The 6983-nt window shown below is 36.2% G+C and overlaps 1 long non-coding RNA gene across 1 annotated transcript; it reads right to left on the reverse strand.

Annotated features, from left to right (window-relative positions):
- Positions 1-5151: 5151 nt before the first annotated feature.
- Positions 5152-5816, reverse strand: LOC141831431 (uncharacterized). Its single transcript, XR_012602069.1, has 3 exons — positions 5649-5816; positions 5442-5544; positions 5152-5309 (listed from the first exon to the last, which is right to left on the reverse strand). It is a non-coding gene; the product is annotated as an uncharacterized LOC141831431 (long non-coding RNA).
- Between the last annotated feature and the right edge of the window lie 1167 nt (positions 5817-6983).

Below are 6983 nucleotides of genomic sequence, written 5' to 3' on the forward strand. Positions count from 1 at the left end.
AAATTAGAGTCCATCACCACACTAACCAATACATGCAAGTAAAGCATTCGATAATGTCCAACGACCTAAAATATGATGGTCTAACTTAAAAATCTATTAGGATTCTCAAGAATATTACTAAACAACATACTTGGAGAATTTTATTCAAAACCAAATGTTAAAATGCAAAGTATGAAAGATAAATATCAAAGTAAAGTATGAAGGCAAGAAGCAATTATTCAAAGCAAAATAAAAAGTGTAAAGATAAAGAAAATTATGAAGAAAAATAAAAGAAAAAAATGAACTCCCATTTATTCCTGATAGTTGAAGGCGATTCAAAAATAGAAGTCACGCCATTAATGGGATGGTCCGGGTGAAGGAAAGAGTTATCCTCATGTGATCAGTGTCATGATGTAATACTTCCTTTATTGTTGTCTCCTCGTTAGTCCCTACAGGTGGTTGGAGACGGTTAGATGCAAAATCCACTGTGAAAGTGGAATGCTATGCATTGAAGTATAAACCTCTCCTCCCACCATTTGCTCTTTGAAAAGTCATCCTAGAGGTTGGAGATGGTTCAGTTGAAGCAACGACTCCGGAAACCTATAGAAGGAATGAGAAAACACCTCCCGCATGCATGTGGGGTAAGAAAAAGATAGAATAATATCAATCTCTACAAAGCATGAATCTAAAAATGAACCACAACCAATAAAATCAATTACAAGTACCTCTATGAAATTTTCTAACAAATCATAAAAGACACTAACCTTGTGATGGTGAAAGGTACCTGAAGGTTCTAGAAAAGTGAATGTAACCTCCTAGTTAGGTAAGAACTCAAGCTCTGGTTCAAGTGGTGGTGCAATCAAAGAAAGTAATTCTTGGAGTTTTTCTTCCACAGCACAAGTCCCTACACTTTCCTTATCATCAAATACATCATCAGGTTCAGTTAAGAGTTTTGGCTCTAGTTCAGGTGATTGTACAACCAAAGAAAATGATTCTTGGGACCTCCTCAGCATAAGTCCCTACACTTTTATGATCAATAATTGCACAAACAGACTGAGTTGGCTACCAATCATCATCAGCAACACATGTATCATCAACAATATCTGCAATAATACTAATATAAGAGTTAGGATCAACAATAACTATATCATCACAATAAAAAAAAATTAGAGTCTTATAGAGCAATGCAAGCAGGGTCAAGGCTGTCATAAGCTCTACAATCCATCTCCTACAACACTTGATACCAGTCAGAATGCCTCCTGAAGAAAGTTGATTGGACGTTGTACTAGCATTTGGTTGATGGATAACATTATTTGATCCAAGTTGATCTGGCAATTCTATAGTTTTGCTTTAGTTTTCTGTTGTTGATTGCCTTATCTTCTTTAGTTCCTGCATTGATCCATCAAGTTCCTATATTGATGTCTCCATTTGACTGTGAGCAGGAGTATCTACATTCTAACCCTAGAATGTCTTTTAGAGAGCTAATTCGATATGCTGGATTGGATGTGACCAGGTAGAAATATAATCATCCTAAAATACCTGTGGGCTTTGATATGCTATGGCTCAATAAATTGACCTTATGTATCCTCATATTTGAAATGTGAATGGTCCACCCAATTAGAATTATAGGTATTTGAAAATGACTCATACCTATTTTGCTACTCCATGGGTGGGTAGTACTACTGGTCAGGCTGATAATACTGAGGTTGCTCAGGAATCCATTGTTGCATGTCCCCCCATACATGTAGTTTGGTTGTTCTCTCCAACCAGAACCATAAGTCTCGTTAAAACCTCGATAATGCTGATAATATTTACTCATAAACGAAATCAAAAGATGTGGGAATATATAAGATCAAACACATGGATATATAAACGTTAAGCACATGACACAATTTGTTTTTCAAATTTTTTATAGAAAAATAGAAAAGACAAACAATCCTAAAATTATTAAACACCGCTAACATTCCCTGACAACGGTGCCAATTTGATAAACCTGTATTTGTCATGATATAGGATCAAATAAATGAAATACCAACCTCTCTACACTAATATAGCATAGGGATGACTCAGATCATCTGCCAACAAATGTAATAGCCGGATGATAACTCCTAGGATCGAGTTTATTTATTATTTTCAATTTTGGGATAAATCCCTAAGCTAATGACAATTAAAGTAAACCTAATCTAACTTAATCTACAGCAGCAAGGAAATTAACAAGAGCACAAATTATTTAATAAAATCTATTCTACTTGCACCAAAAAGAAAAATCAAGAAGGCTAAACTATAAAACAACTTGATTCATGCAAGTAAAAACAAGAAACCTAAATTAACCTAAACTACCATATTCGAAGAAAATAATGAGTAACAACAATCAACCCTAAGTAGGATCATATAAGCAACAAACCTCTAACCGAACTACTCAACATTCAATCTCAAAAGAAATTCAAACAAACTTGCAATAACTCCTCAAATTGTCTATGAAAACATTCAACAAATCGTATGGAAGAAAATTAAGAACATAATTAAGCTCTTGGATCAAGCTAGGGCTTTGTCTGAGCTCGTATCAGTTCGCACAGTGGAGGTACTGTGGATGGAAGGAGACTCTGCTCGGATGATTGAATAGATCTGGAGAATGATGGCGATGATTGACTTGATGGTAAAAGTTTGCAGGGAAGTGGGATTAGGGTTCCAAATATGCCCAAGGTGGATGGAAGGAGACTCTGCTCATCATATTCCATGTTGGCAATCCACTCACCAAGGGCTTGGCGCCCAAGGTATTTTATGTGCATGTTATGAATAGGGAGTTCTCCTTATGGAAGAAGAATTCATCTAGTGGGAATCTATATATATTTTATTACTCTATATTTATTAATAAAGACAAATATTTTATTTTGATTATTGTACGTACTTAAAGTTTAAAATATTAATGGGGATTTATATGTTTGTTTAACACTCTGAAATAAAGTATCATAATTTACTACTGCAGTTTAGCATTTGGTATTTTTAAATATGACATAGATTTCTTTTGGAATCATAAGATTTGGATCATGATTTGCTATTGTAGTTTAGCATAAAGTATTTGTAAATATGATCAGACCCTTTTGGGTCATTCAGGACTAATTGAAATTGACATATACTGTTCACATTTCATATAATTTTTATACTACATATTCACATCTTGATCTATATCATTAAAGACATTGGTATTGTGATTGTTGTTGGTTTATTACAGACATATATAGTAGCTATAACCTCTTTAATCCTATACCAATGAATTTAATGGACCGGATTCTTTACAGGGGTATTTTTATACCCATAGAGTTTGATATCAATTAAAGTTATAGTCATATATTATATACACATCACATGTAGTCCAAGTGGAAGATTGTTAGATTTAATCTCTTAAAGTGGACTTAATTATAATTTGTATATGTGGATACGAACTAAACCCATTTAAATGATCTAACTAAGGTTTATCAGATTTTGGATTTTCGGATATGAATTAAATATGTAGAATTTGTTAGTTCGATCCGTTATTATTTATAAGCTAATAACAAATCGAATTTCTATATATAGGGTTTGATCCCTGAGGGTTTAGGATTTTAATTGACATCTTACTTTGTTTTCTATTGACAAAGGTTTTATGGCGCCGTCATCCTAATTCCCTTAGAAGACCACCCTTTTGCTTTCGCTTCATCTTCTTTCACAGGGATCGAGCAGTTGATACTGTAGGACAAAGACAATGGCTCTCCAATCAGATTCTTTGTCATTATATTTATATTTTACTATATTATGTCATGTTTCGTTGAAACTAGATCCTTGTTCTTTTAGTTTCAATTATCCAAGTTCTTATTCGCTTTATAAAACTTATGGGACTTAAGATTTACAAGTTCTTTCAGAGCTGCCCTAACACTCGTAGAGGATCAGTTGGGGTGGGCAATATAATCAACTCAATACCTAGCTGAGTCCAATGAAAATGCAATCAAACTTTGTCTGTGCCATTTGGCTTTTTCATTCTAAAGCCATGTACTGATTGCAAAGGTCGAAACTGAATTGGATTAAGCGGGGGTGATGGAGAACACTTCTTTCTTTCACAAAGTTGCTCAAAAAAGATTTAAGAGAGCTTTGGGATGGTGATATACTCTTTTGTTGGATCAGGAGCTAGCTCATTGTAGAGCATGTCACTAATTTTCTTCGAGGAGTTGTGGTCAGCAGGATGTCTTTGAACATCACCTATATAAACAAGTCCCCCCTCTTTGCAAACTGGTCGAGCCATTTTCCATACTGGAGAATGAATCTGCACTTAAGAAAATGGGACCTCATTGTTGGAATATCCACCTTGCTGGCTGCATGATTAACGTTTAGTCCACTTGCATTAATGTTGAAGAGTCTTTTTATGTTTGTTTTAAATTAGTTTGTCTATCTCGAGACTTAGGGAACTCGAAAGGTCATTTTGTAAGGTGGTTAAATAGGCTACCAGTTACTCTGTTTTGGAAGAGAGAACATTGTTTTGTTTGAAGCTTGTCTTCCTCATCAGTTCGTTTGCTTTCTTGTTCTTTGCTTTTCCCATGAGTTATCTAGATACCTTGACAAAACTTGATATCGTATCAGAGCTCATCGATTCCTAATACCTGTGCCTTTTCTTATTTAATCAGTTTTCTTCAAATATTTTCAACAATTTTTCAAAATGTCTTTCAACAAAGGCCCACCTGTTTTGGATGGGAAGAATTATTTCTCATGGATTATCAAGATCGAGTCTTACATGCGTGCTCAGGATTTGTGGTATACAGTAGAAGAAGAAGACCTGCCGATGCCCGGAGAAGATGCAACGGAGGATAAACTTCGCTACAAAAATCACACCATCAACAAACACAAAGCTGTTTCCCTTTTGCATGATGCTCTAACTGAGAGTATGTTTACCAAAATTGCAAACTGCAACACACCAAAGAAGATATTTGATCGTTTGAAGGCCATTCATGAAGGTGGTGATCAGATTCGAAAAATTCAGATTCGAAATCGTATCTCAGATTTTGAAGCAAATCGAATGAGTTGCAAGGAGACTGTTCAAGATTACTATGATCGTACAATCGAGATAGTGAATGAGATTCGGTCTCTTGGTGGGGAATTACCTGAAGAAAAGGTTGTAGAAAAGGCGATTATGAGTCTCCCGAATAAATTTGAGGCAAAGTTGTGTGCCTTAGAAGAAACTGACAAACTGAAACAAATTACTTTTCTAGAACTTATTGGTGCTTTGCAGGCTTCTGAAAAACGAATGCAAATCAGACCCCCAGAGGTTGAGGATGTGCACCAGAAAACCGAAGTCTTATTGTCTGCAGAGAATCTCGATCTCAGTAATTTAGCAATCAGCAGAGGAGCATCAAATTTGCAGGCTCCAAGCCAGGGAGGTTATGTGCAACAAAATCTGCTGAAAAAAGGGGGAAATCGCAGAGAAATCTACGAACCTTGCCCCCACTGTAAGAAGACAAACCACCGAGCTCAATTCTGTTTCTACCATCCTGAAGCTATTTGCAAAGGTTGCGGGGAAACAGGGCATGTTGAAAGAGTCTGTATACACAAAAATCGGGCGAAAGAACAAGCAAACTTGGTGGAGCTTGCTTTGTTTGACGAAAAATACAACTTAGAAATAGCATTCTGCACTGAAGCCTCACCTGATTTTGTGGAAATAACATACTCTGTTGATGAAACTACTACACAATCGATAAAAGGTTGGATTCTTGACAGTGGGTGTTCTCACCACATGTGTTGTGACAGATCGTTACTCTTCAATTTTAGAACTCAAGAAGGAAGAGCTGTGAGGTCAGCTACAGGGCACACCACTCCAGTGTTGGGTATTGGCAGCATATACTTATCTAGAGGGAAGACACCCATGATCGTGGACGATGTCTACTATGCACCTGGTTTAACCCAAAATCTGCTGAGTTTTGGGCAAATCCTGAGGCAAAAAATAGAAGTCTTGGTTCGAGGACTTCACCTCTACATCACAGACCCAAGAAATCACTCAGTTCTTCATGCTGAGCTACAGCCAAATAATTTTTTTATCTTCAACACTCATCCGTTTCAACCTGAAATTTCAATGGTATTCTCTGCAGAATCTCAACTCTGACACAATCATCTTGGTCACTATGGAATAAAAAATCTGAGATTATTACAAAAAAATGGGATGGCCAAGCATGTTCCAAACATTGAATTTGTGGAAAGTTGCTGCCCAACGTGTCAAAGAGGGAAGCAGACCAGGCTTCCATTCAAACAGAATTTTTCAAGAGCTAAGAACAAATTGGATTTGATTCATACTGACATCTGTGGTCCAATTAAAGATGAATCTTGGAGTGGAAGTAAGTATTTTATTATCTTTATTGATGATTTCACACGTTACTGTTGGATATATTTCATGAAGAACAAATCTGAGACATTCAATGTATTCAAAATGTTTAAAGCTGCTGCAGAAAGGCAAGCTGAAAGGAAGATAAAGGCATTGCGTTCTGATAATGGCGGCGAGTACATTTCCACCATGCTCCACAACTACTGCAAATTAGAAGGTATCACTCATCTTTACACTGCTCCATACACACCGCAGCAAAATGGGGTTAGTGAACGGAAAAATAGGACGATTATTGAGATGACAAGGTGCTTGCTTTTTGAAAAAAATCTTTCCAAAAAATGTTGGGCTGAAGCAGCTGCCACTGCTGTGTATTTGTTAAATTCTTTACCTTCAAAGATGTTGGATGGAATAACAGCTTATGAAATGTGGCATGATGAAAAATTATCTTTGAATCACTTACGTGTTTATGGTAGTATTTGCCATGTGCATGTTCCTGATGAGAAAAGAACCAAATTAGATGAGAAGTCTAAGATTGGGATTCTTGTTGGTTACTGCTTTGGGATAAGGGGGTATCGGGTGTTTGATCCAGTTGAGGAAAAAATTATCATTAGTAGAGATATAGTTTTTGAGGAGGACAAAGAGTGGGATTGGACTGAAAATTGTA

The sequence above is a fragment of the Curcuma longa genome, chromosome 7 (assembly GCF_044706935.1).
Source record: "Curcuma longa cultivar G26 ecotype Majalengka, Jawa Barat chromosome 7, ITB_CL_G26_1.1, whole genome shotgun sequence".
Lineage (NCBI taxonomy): Eukaryota > Viridiplantae > Streptophyta > Magnoliopsida > Zingiberales > Zingiberaceae > Curcuma > Curcuma longa.